The 16,693-nt window shown below is 43.8% G+C and overlaps 1 protein-coding gene across 1 annotated transcript in view; it reads left to right on the top strand.

The window, feature by feature from the left end:
- The window catches only part of AHNAK (AHNAK nucleoprotein), a 104,698-nt gene that overhangs the window by 55,731 nt on the left and 32,274 nt on the right, over positions 1 to 16,693 (top strand). Inside the window, exon 2 of the mRNA XM_068261163.1 lies at positions 7,350 to 7,427. The gene's annotated coding sequence lies outside the window, so the exon portion shown is untranslated. The remainder of the gene's footprint in view (positions 1 to 7,349; positions 7,428 to 16,693) is intronic.

Consider the following 16,693-nt stretch of genomic DNA (forward strand, 5'->3'; position numbering starts at 1 on the left):
TGTGACCGGATTGGCTTATGAATGGAAAAAAGATGAGACTGCAGTGCATCATGCAATAAGCAGAAAGGATCACCATCTGTAACTTGTTTCCTCCCCAGCACAGCTTTGATGTCCCCTCCCTCATGTTCAAATCCTTTTACCCCTGCCTCTGGTGTAAACCCCTGGGTGCCCATGTGTCGGGTCATATAGCAAGTGTGGCCATCAAGATACCCCACCCATAGCAAGTGTGGGCATGACACCTACTCAGTAGGATGAATACTTGTATTTGAGAAGGTGAATAGTTGCACCCCCACCCAGCGTTTCAAGTACTTATGCCTGTGCACTGACTCCTAACATCCTTGCATTTGATTTTTCATCTCCTTCCTTTAGTGGTGAGCTGCTGAACTGTCAAAACCAACACAGGCACAGACACAGTTTATTCCCTTGAGCGGTATCCATATTTAATGATTATCTGCACAATCCCCTCTGGCACTAACAGTAATGCTACAACTGCTGGAATAAGGACAGTGCACCACGGTCGTATATTTATATATGGTCTACCAATCTTATACTATCTCTTATATTGTACTAGCTGACTTAAGCCTGTTTAAAAACGGGCTCTAGGTCTGTCACTGCGTGTGCGCCCGCCACGCGCGCATCCGTCACACACGCCCGCCCGTTGGCCCCGTCCGACAACTGTTGCTTTTTATTGCACAACGCATATGATTCCCCTTTGCCAAAAGACAGCTATACTCATGCTGCCATTTTTCCACGGCCATACGTGTGACCCTACTCAGAGTTCCAAGTTGCAGGGACTTGTTAACCTGTATTCATCTCTGCTAGCAGTGTGTGGGGGTTATAGGCAAGGAAGTTATCAGCTGCAGATGTTGTAGACGTGTTTAGGACAGATTCGTTGCTCTCCCTCCCCCTGCAGTATGTAACTGGAGAAGTATATATGGCATTATACATGGATAAACCAGCTCTACTAGATCACACAATCTCCCTTGCATGTCTCTGCATGGCCTCCCTGCATTCCTACACCTCAAAGCTCCTCTGTTCTTGGAACACAACAAGCTTGCTTTTGTTTCTAAACGCAGCCTTCTCTCATTTTTAATGACCCCATGCATTTTTTTTTAAGTTACTGCAAAAACTTCTTTTATCATTTTTTTTCCCCTTGCACCTCACGTCTTTCACTTGGTGTATCTCAAGTCTCTTAACTGTCTCTACTCGCATTTCATTTTTTTTTAACCTACGTTTGCAGACCTATTGTGTAAGCCTGTGTTTTGCACTCAGTGAAAGTTATTTTGGGTGAGTAGTGGCAAGAATAGGAAATCGTGCATGATATGATCAGTCTTCTTATTGGCAGTTAAGAAACAGGGTACAACATTTATATATACTTTGAACACTGAGGTGCATTTGAATATCCTGTATAGTTTGTATACACAGCACATGCACTAAAGCACATACAATATACAATTGTTATGCCCAATATTAGACATTTGATTAGACAAAAATGTCTTAATTGGACACAGATTGTGTTTTCCATCCACACCTTGAGGCCTGGAACCCACTAGGAGTGCTTTTCGGACCACTTCGTGATTTGTAAATCTCTTGCTAATGTAATGCTATGGGAGTTATTCCACTTGAGTCATGTCATTTTATAAAAATCCCCCATAGCCTTGCGTTTGCAAATCACTAGCACAGGTGTTCTCAAACTGGGTGCCGCAGCACCCTGGTGCGCCTTGAGCACCTCCCAGGGGTGCCTCGGCACGCCTCCCCATCCTTTGTACAATGCCATCAGGTAATGCAACCAGCTGCATTACCTGCCAGTTAACCTTTAAGCATAATGGGGGAGAGGGCCACTGACTACTTAGAGGCGGATGCTGCCTAATAGGCATCACTAGCTACTTGGAGGGGGTGCTACTTATTAAGGGTCATAACGGTATTTTGGTAGTTTTTGCCGAGGGGTGCCTTGAAAAAATATCAAAGCCATCAAGGGCGCCCTCACCCAAAAAAGTTTCAGAACCACTGCACTAGCACATAGAAAAGGCTGCTAGTGGGTTTGAGCCCTGATTGACATTTCAGTTGACATCAGGAGAACAACAATGTTCGTTCTTGGTAGTGTTGATTGTAATGTGGATGGCAGTGCTGATTGAATATGCAGTTGTATAGTGTATGGCCAGCTTTACAGGCATAAACATATGTTTATACTTTAAAGATACGTGATTTTTTTTCAGACTGCTGTCATGTATTTTAAATGAATGTTTTGTGCAAGTATCTAATAAAGTTTTTTTTTTTTTTGTTTTTTTTACTAAACACATTTGTACTCCATCAGGCCATACCCTTCCCATTTTCATCTCAAAAGTTTTTCTTCAAATTTTTTTCATAGGTTCTCCACTTGGATTGCACTTGTGAGTGCTGCGGAAATTTTGCCCAGATGAAATTCTGTACTGTGCCCACCCCATGGCTACTCTCCCTTTGGTGTTATTGACTTTGTCCAATTCTGTACAATTGAATGGAAATTTGCAAGCACCCAAGAATTGCACACTGTAAGAAGTGCTCTGCAATTGCCAGTGGGAACATGGCCTTAGGCTTCTTTCCCACTAAGACGTTGCGTTAGGTGCACGTTATGCGACCTTAACGTAGCATCTAACGCAACGCATAGTGGGGTAGAAGCTGGACGTCAGATCGAGCCGCGTTAAGTGGCTCTTCATGCGTCCTGTGATGCGTACTCTTGGATGCATGCGGCATCACCTGGTCCCGCCAGCCAGTGGCGCTCCAGGAAGTAAACACTGCACGTCACACCGTGCAGTGAATATTAATTAGCCATGTGTCTGGCCGCGGAGGAGGAGGGAAGACCTCCTCCTCCATCACTACTGAGCATGTGCAAACAGTCTAACGCGACTTAGCCGCTTATAACGCACAGCACGCAGCACTTTGTTTTTGCCTGCTGCGTTACAATGTAACGCAACATGGGCACTGTGAACTGCCCATTGATTTTCATTGCTGTGCGGTGGGCTGCGTTACAGGCTGCGCTAACGTGCGCCTGTAATGTCTTACTGTGAAAGCAGCCTAAAACTTCTTGGCTGCAGCCTTTAGGCCTGAGGCACACTGAGCGCTTTTCTGACCATCAACGCTGTCTGAGCGGTTTTTAAAAAATGATCCCATTGACTTGCGGTAAAATCCCAAACATCACAATTTTTCCAAAAGTCATGAACGCAGTGATTTTACTGCAAGCTAATGGGAGGGTTTTTTTTTTAAACGCTCAGAAAGTACTCAGTTTCTCGAAGACCTTACTGTTCATTTCAAAAACAATAGGTGTTTTTTTAACATTTATGTATGTACCGGTAGGTGAAGTTAAAGACTTCTTTTTACATCCAAGTTTAAATACAATTGGGAGGATATAGACAAATACATAAGAACTTGTGTAACTGCTAAGGAATGTTTAAAGTAAACCTACTACAGTATCATCTTTAAAGCGGACCTCAACTCTTGCACAGGACAGCAGGAAAACATTGAGAAATGCAACCAGTATGGATTTAGAGAGTTTTTAGCCTGTCTCATCCCCCTACATATGTGACTAATCACAAGTTGTAATTTGATCTCTTCAGCTGTGTCAGCTCCTGCCACAGCAGATAGCTAATTGGTAAACACAGATAAGTGATACAGGCGGTAATATATTGCTCATCTCCGATTGTTGCTTTTTTTTTTTTTTTTTTTTTTTGTGTCTGCCACCGTTTTTTCTTTCACCTTCATACTCTTATCTTTTCTTCTGTAACTTTCTTTTTATGTACTTTTGTGTCATGCGACAATCTACTTCTCTATACATCTATCTTCTGATATTTTGATCTGTAGCCTTTTTTGTTTTGTTTTTTTCCTTCTTAAAAAATTTTTTAAGAGCTGCCACCGCATCTCCATGCTAACAGGAGGTCCTGACAAAAGCACGTTCAGAACCTTTGGTGGTTCCACCTATTGGTCCATTTATCTGGACCAGTTTGAATCATTTTTTTCTGACTGGTCAGATTAAAAGACCATTGGAAGGCCCCAGCAGCAGATTCAAAGATGCTTTATGGTAGTGAACTCCCTTCTGAAAATGTTCACTTTTTGCAGATGCAATTTTTTGACGCTGCATTTTTCTTAGCATTACAACGCACACATTTTGTCACAGTAGCCAAGATTGTTAACGAGAGCATGCATGGTGTGCAAAATTATGCTGCAGGATGTGAGGGGTCGTTCCCTATGCCATTATAAAGTATTTATATTATTCTTGCAAAGAGAATTATTATTTAAAGTTATGAAAACAACCTTGTCACCAGTGACATCAGGTATGTGTTGAGACCAACTAGGCCATTTAAATCTAGGGAGTTGGCCAGCCTGAGTCATCACAGATCTGCTGTAAGTATGTTTACAAAGACACCCTACAGCAGCTCCTTTTGGACATAGTTCAAAGTAAAATGATGGCATGTTAAAGATTTTACCATACAAAACCATGTCATTGTAACTAAATTAGTGGTGGGGTTGACTCTCAACGGGAATGTATACTGATTTATTTTTTTTATTTGCTGTGTAAAATCTTCAGGTAACTTGAGAGGGTCTTAGCTTCTTGGGAGAGATACTTGTGGGAGAGGGAGCAAGGTATTGCTGTTACATGACATTTACTGCCAAATTAAGGCAAGTTGTGGCCAGTGCACATCTAAATAGCGTTGAGCATTTGCGATTATGCTTTTAGAAGTGATATTTCAAGGCGATTCTAGGCGTGTCCCTAGCAATTTTCTATGTATACCTAGAGATTTTTGGAACATTTTTGTGTAGCATTTTTTTTAGGTACAACAGAGTAATCAAGCAGCTCAGGGTGACCCAAACCACTAGAAAAGTATAGGGGACTAAAAGAGACCAAAAAGCCCCACTACTAAAAAGCAATGCTTGGTGTGATTTGCCTTCTTAAAACAGAAGGTTCTTGCGATAATTCTGCTTTAACTGCTTGCCGACCGTGTCACGCCGATAGGAGTGGCAGCCCCAGGATAGGCGTAAGGTCCTTGAGACTAGCAGTGCAGGAGATGCATGCGCAGGCTGCGCACGCATCTCCTGTTGGTGAGCGGAGCTCCACCTTCAGTCTCCGAGCGACGATCACCTCTCGGGAGACTGTTAGACAGCGAAACTGCCTTCTAATTACATTTGTACAGCACTGCGATCAGCAGCAGCACTGTACTAGGGACAGCCATGTGACATGGCTGTCCCCCTGGGGCACTAGAGAGCGATCGGCCAGCTGGGGAGAGGGAGGGAGGAAAGGCATATTTATTAATAAATAATAAAAGAAAAAGGGGGGGAGGTGTGCGATCAGACCCCACCAACAGAGAGCTCTGCTGGTGGAGAGAAAGGGGGGGAATCACTTGTGTGCTGTGTTGTGTGTCCCTGCAGCTTGGCCTTAAAGCTGCAGTGACCCATTTTGTAAAAAATGGCCTGGTCTTTAGGAAGGTTTAAGCCCCTGGTCCTCAAGAGGTTAAGTGAAAATCTGTGGTTACCCACAATGCACCAGTACACCTGCTAGTGTACTGGTTTTGTAACAAAAACGCTTGGAAAATCAATCTGATCTAGCGCTTTTCAGAGCGATTTTCCACTTTCCTTTACTTAACATTGAGGTTGAATGCCCCTCAGAAATGCTGCAGGACCTGCATTTGCATTTTGGGAAAAATCACATCGCTCTGGTGTGATCCATCCCATAGAGAAACATTAACCAAGTGCTTTTGAAAGCGCTGGCGTTTTTAAAAAGCACTCCGAAGCACTCTAGGGGCCATATGCAATTCACTTTTTCACCTGAGTTTTCTCCTAGGAGATAATTTTTCAGCTTTGATTTAAAATAACTTTCCAGCCCTTTTCTACTAAAAAAGTACCAAAAATTAGATGAAAAAGTACTATCAAAATTATTTTGAGTAGTTTATGCTTTCTGGTGGCTTAAAAGGCACTTTATTGACAAGTTTAAAGGAAAGGTTCAGGGAGGGTGGAGGAAAAATAAAAATCAAATTCCACTTACCTGGGGCTTCCTCCAGCCCGTGGCAGGCAGGAGGTGCCCTTGCCGCCGCTCCGCAGGCTCCCGGTGGTCTCCAGTGGCCGACCTGACCTGGCCAGGCCGGCTGCCAGGTCGGGCTCTTCTGCGCTCCAAGGCCCGGAACTTCTGCGTCCCACGCCGGCGCTCTGACGTCATCGGACGTCCTCCGTGCTCTACTGCGCATGCGCAGTATAATTTATTTAAAAATAAAACATAAAATAAACAAATATGCCAGCAGGGAGAAGAGCCCACCAACAGAGAGCTCTGTTGGTGGGCAGAAAAGTGGTGGGGGGTTCACTTGTGTGCTGAGTTGTACGGCCCTGCAGCGTGCCTGCTGCAGTTCCTAATTAGTGAAAAATTGCCTGGTAACTAGGGGGGTGTAAGCCTATGGTCATGAAGTGGTTAAATTCAAGAAATCCATTACCATATGAGCATGAAAAAAACAATTCTTACAAATACAGGTATATTGAAGGCTAAGTCCCGGGTCACACTTGCATTAAAAAACGGTCCGTACACCAATCTGAAGGGAACGGATACAAATGGATCCAATGTTAACCTGTGGATCCGTTTACATCCATCCGTTCAAAAGGATCCGTTCCACGTGATCCGCTGAACGGACAAGAAGTTTCCTTCGCAGCAATTTTTTTCTGGAAAGCTGAGCCCAGCGGAATGGAAACGGAAGCTGAAACCCTACATTCGGGGCAATGAGAAAATGGAATGTTTCTTCACAGTAGTGAAGAAACTGACTGTTCTATCCAGCAAAATTCACTTTGCTGATGTGGGTCTGGGGGAGATATGGGGAAACAGAACGAAAGCAACTGAAGGCAAACGGAGTGAAAACTGATCCGATCAACCGGTTTTCACGGATCAATTTGCCACTTCACGTCACCGCGCGTGCGGATCGATTCCCGCTCGTCCCCGCAGGCACTTCCTTATCTGCCTTTCGTTTCTACCATTGTCCGCCCGCAGGGATCGAGCGCGTTATCGACCCGCCGCGGTGGTCAGGCAGGTCAGCCATCAGCGGCTCGATAGATTAAAACGAACCGTCTATGCCCAGCATAAGTGAAGAGTAACTAGTTTACTCCTCATTATCTTCAATTCTTTGTGAAATATTTACACAGGGAGGACTGCTTACTGTCACATGGATTTTGTGGATTTCCAAGTTTTAAAATATCCACACCCTGCTCTGTATGCAAAGCCTTTATTTTTATGTACCCAGGTATAAAAAGTATATCCCCACACCTAAAAGCAGTGTTAGTGTTTGTCAAAGTGAAAATGTAGCAAGCTGTTTGTTCTGACTGTACTTTTACTTTTGTCTTAACAGTTTGAAGTCCTCATGCAAACATCCGTGCAGACAGAGCCAGCAAGGTCTTGTAGACGGTAACTGACTCAGCAAATCAAGGTATCAATCCTAATTATGCCTTCCCATTTTAAAAGTAAACATATATTTCAAGGTCTTCCAGTATTTCTGCACAAGTGAAGTGCCCCTCTATGTATCTTTCCAGCGGCTGCTGGAGAGATGCGTAAATAGCGCACTTCACTTGCGTTAGACTGGCCGCGACTGGAGGAAGTTACGGGACCCGGTACTGAAACTGCAGGCAGTGGAGGAAGGCAGCGTGGGAGTGATCCATGCCCATGGGGCTGGAGGTAGCCCCAGGCATGTATAAAAAGGTAAGTATCTGCAGTCTCTGGTACACTTTAAGAGCAGAGAGGAAGTTTTGGAGTTCAAGTCTGCTTAAAGGGCTTGGTGGGAGAGTTGGTAGTTTTATGGACATTGAAGTTCTTTCCAATTCACCACACCTACTGTATATACAGTGGCTTGCAAAAGTATTCGGCCCCCTTGAAGTTTTTCCACATTTTGTCACGTTACTGCCACAAACATGAATCAATTGTATTGGAATTTCACGTGAAAGACCAATACAAAGTGGTGTACATGTGAGAAGTGGAACAAAAATCATACAGGATTCCAAACATTTTTTACAAATCAATAACTGCAAAGTGGAGTGTGCGTAATTATTCGGCCCCTTTTGGTCTGAGTGCAGTCAGTTGCCCATAGACATTGCCTGATGAGTGCTAATGACTAAATAGAGTGCACCTATGTGTAATCTAATGTCACTACAAATACAGCTCCCCCTGCCCGCATACATTACCTGCTCCGGCCGGCACGACTCCAGTCCCCAGGTCTCCGCTGTCTTCTCCGCTCTGGTCTGGTCTCTGGGTCCAGCATGCTTCACTTCTTCCTGCCCGGCAGGAAGTTTAAACAGTAGAGCGCCCTCTACTGTTTAAACTTCCTGCCGGGCTAGAAGAAGTGAAGCATGCCGGAGACCAGAGCGGAGACGGAGCAGCGGTGACCGGGGTGAGTCGCGCCGGCGGAGCAGGTAATGTATTGCCACTCTATTGCGTCGGTCGTCGGGCACTCGAACGCTGCTAGTGACACGCTCCCTACCCGTGGGCGATCGACGGTAATTTCCCGCACGGAGCGATCGACGGGATCTATCTATTTCGGGACGAAATAGATCGAAATTTAGCGTATAGCGTGAACGATGTGACAGCAGATTCGATCCCAGTGATCGAATCTGCTGTCGATCAGTGGGGAATCGGACTAGTGTATGGCCAGCATTAGTTGTGCACTGCACAAAGTTGGCTCTTATGGAAGAGTGACAAGAAGAAAGCCATTGTTAACAGAAAAGCATAAGAAGTCCCGTTTGCAGTTTGCCACAAGCCATGTGGGGGACACAGCAAACATGTGGAAGAATGTGCTCTGGTCGAGTGAGACCAAAATGGGGCTTTTTTGGCCAAAGTGCAAAACGCTATGTGGCAGAAAACGAACACTGCAGATCACTCTGAACACACCATCCAACTGTCAAATATGGTGGTGGCAGCATCATGCTCTGGGGTTGCTTTTCTTCAGCATGGACAGGAAAGCTGGTGAAAGTTGATAGGAAGATGGATGGAGCCAAATACAGGGCAAACTTGGAAGAAAACCTCTTGAAGTCTGCAAAAGACTTGAGACTGGGGCGGAGGTTCACCTTCCAGCAGGACAATGACACTAAACATAAAGCCAGGGCAACAATGGAATGGTTTAAAACTAAACATATCCATGTGTTAGAATGGCCCAGTCAAAGTCCAGATCTAAATCCAATCGAGAATCTGTGACAAGATCTGAAAACTGCTGTTCACAAATGCTGTCCATCTAATCTGACTGAGCTGGAGCTGTTTTGCAAGGATTTCAGTCTCTAGATGTGCAAAGCTGGTAGAGACATACCCTAAAAGAAAAGCTGTAATTGCAGCAAAAGGTGGTTCTACAAAGTATTGACTCAGGGGGCTGAATAATTACGCACACCCCACTTTGCAGTTATTGATTTGTAAAAAAAATGTTTGGAATCATGTATGATTTTCGTTCCACTTCTCACATGTACACCACTTTGTATTGGTCTTTCATGTGGAATTCCAATACAATTGAATCATGTTTGTGGCAGTAATGTGACAAAATGTGGAAAACTTCAAGGGGGCCGAATACTTTTGCAAGCCACTGTACATGGTGAGACACACCACACACTAGAGAGACAGATTAACCCAACATATACATCCTGCATAGTTTATACTAAGTTACCTTGCCTGCCACACTCCACAAGTAAAGTAAAATATGTGGCCGATTTGGTCATATTGAATCTGGCAGAGATCGATGCCGCAATATGGCAATCTGATCGACTTACGGCCAAATTGAACAAAGCGATCAATCCAGCATGCTGGAAAGAAGGATTCAGTCGATGTGCGGCAATATCCCCAGCCAGTCATTCCCCATTTATTGTGTATTATGATGTTTCCTGTTGCTGAAATCTATTGGAAATCGGTGTCAGTACAGGTGATAGATCCCTTTCTGTTCTTATCTGAATAAAGGAGGGATCTATCACAAGGTCGATCTGTTGGCCATTGAGTAATGTATGGCCTTTTTTTAGTCTGAGATGTGGGGAAAAATGTGCTTTGCGACATATATTGTTGTCTTGGATTTGTTTTTATTTGTTTGTTTCTTGTTTGTTCTCTACATATTTTCAAACGTGGACACTGAACATACTCTAAACATAATCCTTTGAGTATAAACTGAACCCCTGTTTTCTGTGAGGAAACTGATTAAAATGGTTATAGTATAAATCAATGGTGTCCCCATACTATTCCCAACCTTTCTGTGGGACAATTTTTGCCTGTACCCATTATGCTACTAATGGGTAGAGGCCCCCTGTAAGCATTCCAGCATACCTGTACATCATAAAATGCTGAAAGGGGCATGATTTCTAAATACAAAAAGAAGTATGGTTTAGTATCTGAATTAATAACTTCAGAAATCTTGCACAGCGATTTTTACATATACATCATGGTGTTGTCCCCAGAAATTTTTTTCAGCTGGGTGGCATGAAAAAGTAGCTGGGAAAGTAAGGGCCCTTCTCCACTAGGAAGTGCGATCACGATGGGGGGGATGGGATATGCACCGAAGAGCCGCCTGGTGCGGCTGAGCCAGTTAGCGGGACCGATACCATGTGATCAGGAGGAGAGTGGAGGATGCATTGGTGCTCATGGGGTTTGAGAAAGCCCCCAGGTAAGTATAAAATATTTTGCTTTGCCCATCTCGGGTTTACTTTAAATGGTGTGTGGTGACCAGGGCAGTTTCTAGGCTAAAATGCACCCAGGGCAAAGTTGGAAAAATTGTAACACCCTCCCCCCAACCACCACCACCACCGTGGCGCCAGGTATAGATGCCCGCAGTATAGGTTAGCCAGGTCTAGTTGCACTCAGTATAGGTAGCCGGCTATAGGTCTCCCCAGTATAGGTAGCCAGGCATAGGTGCCCCAGTATAATTGCCCCCAGTATAGGTTAGCCAGGTAGGTGCCTCCAGTATAGGTAGCCAGTATAGTTGCCCCCAGTATAGGTTAGATAGGTGCCCCCAGTACAGGTTAGCTAGGTGGGTGCCTCTAATATAGGTAGCCAGAATAGTTGCCCCCAGCATAGGTTAGGTAGGTGCCCCAGTATAGGTTAGGTAGGTGCCTCCAATATAGGTAGCCAGTATAGTTGCCACCAGTATAGGCTAGGTAGGCGCCCCCAGTATAGCTTAGCTAGGTAGGTGCCCGCAGTATAGATTAGATAGGGAGGTGCCCCAAGTATAGGCTAGATAGGTAGGAGCCCCCAGTACAGGTTAGATAGGTAGCTGCCCCCAGTATAGGTTAGATAGGTAGGTACCCCCAGTATAGGTTAGATAGGTAGATACCTGCAATATAGGTTAGATAGGTGGCTGCCCCAGTATAGGTTAGGTAGGTGCCCCCCCATAATGTAGCGGGGAGTCAGCCACGGGGAGGGCGGCCCTCTGCATAGCTGCTTATACACAAACTACTTCCTGCTTAAAAGGAAGTAGTGTGTGTATACACGGCTATGCAGAGGAAGAGACCAGCAGCAAGTGATCAGCGATTGCAATGCAGGGAGGTGAGTTGCTGACTGTTTACAGCGCTTCCTGCTGCGCTAACTCTGCAGCGGATGGGGGAGCATGGAGGCCGGCCCGGGAGAGGTCGGGCCACCCTCCCCACAGCTGCAGCTCCCACTCCATTACAGCGCCCCACCCTCCCTCAGAGCTCAGGGCAGCCGCACGGCCCTAGAAATGGGCCTGGTGGTGACCACAAGTTCTGTTTATTGCCTGAATGGTATTTCATATGCATGATATTTCCTGCGGGGGGGGGGGGGAGTTAGGTTGTGGGGTATTGCAGATAGTATGCAGAATATCTGCAATGCCACACTCCTCCAGCAACATGCATATAAAATGACATTCATGTAAAATGTATGAATAAATGTGTCAGCCTGTCAAACCTTATGTGCATACCTTACTACAGGCTTGATGGTGTCCCTGCTCAGCATTTAGACAGCCTCTAATACACGCCTCTAATACAAGCAGTCGGCTTAGGCTAGCGCTATGCACTCGCCTCTTACAATGCCCTGAGCCAATGGATGCACAAGCTCACGGGAAGCATTTGATTACGTGCGGAGCAGAGCAAATTCAGGATGGAGCTGGTTTTTTTTGGAAGCGAGCCCGGTGCGTCGTGATAGTGGGGCACGCGGTGGCAGCCGGGCGGTGATTTATTTTGCCTGTGCGGGGCAGGCCCATCTGGCTGTTTGATTCTGGGAAGAACACTGCATCATCTCACATCTCACATTTTTGTAGATATTTTATTACATCTTTTCATGGGACAACACTGAAGATATGACATATTGGGCTCGATTCACAAAGCGGTGATAACCCAGTTATCAGGCCTAAAAGACTTTAGGCGTGATAACCATTGCACCACGCTGGTGAAAAGCCCCTTATCACGCCTAAACTCAGTTTAGGCGTGATAAGTTTAGATCGCGCGCAAAGTCCCGCGCCATTAAACTCCTATGCGACGTTTCGCGTGCACCAGGCTTTGCTAGCGCAAAACTTTTGACCAGCTGTGCACTGCGGTGCTAACCCAGTTGGTGCTATAGTTGTCACGCCTAAACTTATCACGCCTAAACTGAGTTTAGGCGTGATAAGGGGCTTTTCACCAGCGTGCTAACTGTTAGCACGCTTTTGTGAATCAAGCCCTTTGATACAATGTAAACGGTGTACAGCTTGTATATCTGTGTAAATTGACTGTCTAATGAAAAACTGTGCTCCAATGATTTTATAAACTCGGGGGGTCGCAACCAATTACAGTCCCTTTCACTTCTCAGTTGGATATCACCACAAAGTAGCTGCGCATCTTCATCCATCCAACCAAACCATTTCAGTTAAAGAGGATGCCCTGAAATAACATTAATGATCGCATATGGTGCTAAGTATTGCTCGGACTCCTATATCATTATCACCCCTTGCTACACGGTTGGATGAAGATGAGTAGCTACTTAGTGGTTAACACACAGCCATTAATGTCTTGATTGCTGACAACTAAAGCACGTAAACACCTAAGTGAAGTACGTCAAAATCCTGCGTAGTTAGACATTTCCATGTTAAAATTTCCCTCAGCATTGTCATTTAGCTCACATTTTTGTAAGGCTGGCTATACACTATACAGTATTTTTGCTCAATCAGCTGTTTGATTCTGCAAAAAAAAAAAAATTGGGGCTAACCGCAGCACTACGATAATCCTGTAAGCAACATTCAATAACGAAGATGTGTTTTTTTTTTTTTTGTTTTTTTTTTTTGCCACGGCCGACTGACGATATCAAGCAGAATGCTGTTGAATACTGTATGGCTAGATTGAAGCCTGGCTCACTCCCTCGATTTTTATTGGCCAATTATACCTCTTCCATGTGGTGTGAGAGCTTACGTACACAATCTGTTAACCACTCCACGTTTGCGACAGTATATCTATGCCCCGGGGAAAGACTGTTCTGGTCCCAGGGGCATAGATGTGCCTCCCGCTCCCATGCCTGTTCTCTCCTCCGATCGTTAGAGTAGAGATCAGTGAATGGGAATGCAGTTCCCATTCATTGATCTAAGTCCCTGTGTCGATCGCCAGCATCAATGAGATGCCTGTGGTCATTGTAACAAACTTAATTACACATGCACACGTTACTTCCTGTTTGTGTACTCTTAGTAAGGACATTTTGTGGCCAAATAATAAAATTTACACCTACATACATTAATTTTAATAAAAAATGTACACATATAGTAGTTTAAAATAAACTTCTAACCTCCTACACTCTCCCATAAATACCCAAATAAAAATGTTGCATACAAAAAAAATATACAGTGATGTGAAAAACTATTTGCCCCCTTCCTGATTTCTTAAATGTTTCTGCTCATCAAAAACCGTTAACTATTAGTCTAAGATAACATAATTGAACACAAAATGCAGTTTAAAATGATGGTTTTTATTATTTAGTGACCAAAAAAAAACTCAATCTACATGGCCCTGTGTGAAAAAGTGATTGCCCCCCTTGTTAAAAAATACAGTAACTTAACTGTGGTTTATCACACCTGAGTTCAATTTCTGTAGTCACCCCCAGGCCTGATTACTGCCACACCTGTTTCAATCAAGAAATCACTTATATAGGAGCTATCTGACACAGAGAAGTAGACCAAAAGCACCTCAAAAGCTAAACATCATGCCAAGATCCAAAGAAATTCAGGAACAAATGAGAACAAAAGTAATTGAGATGTATCAGTCTGGTAAAGGTTATAAAGCCATTTCTAAAGCTTTGGGACTCCAGCGAACCACAGTGAGAGCCATTATCCACAAATGGCAAAAACATGGAACAGTGATGAACCTTCCCAGGAGTGGCCGGCCGACCATAATTACCCCAAGAGTGCAGAGAAAACTCATCCAAGAGGCCACAAAAGACCCCAGGACAGCATCTAAAGAATTGCAGGCCTCACTTGCCTCAATTAATTAAGTTCACGACTCCACCATAAGAAAGAGACTGGGCAAAAACGGCCTGCATGGCAAATATCCAAGGCACAAACCACTTTTAAGCAAAAAGAACATTAAGGCTCGTCTCAATTTTGCTAAAAAACATCTCAATGATTGCCAAGACTTTTGGGAAAATGCCTTGTGGACCTACGAGACAAAAGTTGAACTTTTTAGAAGGTGCGTGTCCCGTTACATCTGGCGTAGAAGTAACACAGCATTTCAGCAAAAGAACATCATACCAACAGTAAAATATGGTGGTGGTAGTGTGATGGTCTGGGGTTGTTTTGCTGCTTCAGGACCTGGAAGGCTTGCTGTGATAGATGGAACCATGAATTCTACTGTCTACCAAAAAATCCTGATGGAGAATGTCCGGCCATCTGTTCGTCAACTCAAGCTGAAGCTATCTTGGGTGCTGCAGCAGGACAATGACCCAAAACACACCCGCAAATCCACCTCTGAATGGCTGAAGAAAAACAAAATGAAGACTTTGGAGTGGCCTAGTCACAAAGTCCTGACCTGAATCCTATTGAGATGTTGTGGCATGACCTTAAAAAGGCGGTTCATGCTAGAAAACCTTCAAATAAAGCTGAATTACAACAATTCTGCAAAGATGAGTGGGCCGAAATTCCCCCAGAGCGCTGTAAGAGACTCGTTGCAAGTTATCGCAAACGCTTGATTGCAGTTATTGCTGCTAAGGGTAGCCCAACCAGGTATTAGGTTCAGGGGGCAATTTCTTTTTCACACAGGGCCATGTAGGTTTGGAGGTTTTTTTTTCTCACTAAATAATAAAAAACATCATTAAAAACTGCATTTTGTGTTCAATTATGTTATATATATTATATTTTTTTCTCTGTATGTCAAGAGGGTACATTACTGTTTTGCTTTTTTTTTTTTTTTTTTTTTTTTTTTTTAATATGGGCTTGTAAATAGTGATGTACGCAGGACTGAAAAAATGCACCTTTAATTCCAAATAAAATATTGGCACTATACATTGTGATAGGGACATAATTTAAACAGCATAACTGGGACAAATGAGCAAATAAAATTTGTGAGTTTAATTGTGGTAGCGAAACAGACAAGATTACCTCAGCGCATTAAGATCAGATCTAGCCAAAGTCTCAGATCACCTAGAAACTGCGACGTAATATGTAAAGGATAGTACAGTACCTTATATCTTGATCCCCCAGAGCATATAGATCAGGCATGTGCCATTTTAACTTTGATCTTGATGTAATCCTGAGCTCCTTCTGTCACGGACAATGACAGCAACTCCTGTGCGGCGGTGTAGCCGGCTCCCGAGGCTCAGATCATGTAATCTCCCACCTCACTTCCTACTTCCACTGGCGGTGCGCTCCAGCGTGGTTCCAATTCCTCCGTGGTCAGAGATGGCCCACATGCTTCCTGGTGGAAAAATTCTTGATTTTATTGCACATCATAAAGTAGCGAAATTCCCAAATCGAGTTTCGGCGTTTTGCCTTCGTCAGGGGGTGGGGCTACACTATTGCATGCTTGGTAATATACATAAAACTCCTCCCATCTTGGATGTTAACCCTTTCAGCTTAACAGCACATATCAATGGGGAGAGAACATGGTTGTAATCCATGAAAACAGTAATAACGAGAATTGCATAAAAATACATACAAAAAATGTAAATAAAAAGAATGGCTTGTATTATTATTAATATTATTACTATTATTAATAATTATTATTAATTAGATTTATATAGCGCCAACATATTACGCGGCGCTGTACAATAAATAGGATTACAGACAATGATAGCAGGGGTGACAGAACAATACAGGTAACAGACCATAGATACAACAATACAGGTAATAGCAATAAGATACACAACACAATGCAGATAATAGTACAATGCCGGATCATAAACTGGAATGGTAGTGGTAAAAATTACCAGTTCCAACTTCTGGGTAAAGTGCACTCAGTCAAGTATGATACACAAGGGGAGAGGGCCCTGCCAAAGGCTTACAATCTAGAGGGAGGTATGAAGAAAATATTAATAAAATAGCGATTGCACAGTTTGAGGCATCAATCCGCACCAATGCATACATACTGGCAATATCGGTTGCCTCCTATTATTTGTCCTTGATGAAGCAATTTAAATCGATATTGGCATTCAAGCCATTAGGAGACAAAGATTGTAGTTGGAAAATGCACCGAGTCTCTAACTGAGATAAAGTTTTTATCACGTTGCCACCCCTCCAATGTGGCTCAATAGTGTCAATGCCATAACATTGGT

Source organism: Hyperolius riggenbachi, chromosome 11 (genome assembly GCF_040937935.1).
Source record: "Hyperolius riggenbachi isolate aHypRig1 chromosome 11, aHypRig1.pri, whole genome shotgun sequence".
NCBI lineage: Eukaryota > Metazoa > Chordata > Amphibia > Anura > Hyperoliidae > Hyperolius > Hyperolius riggenbachi.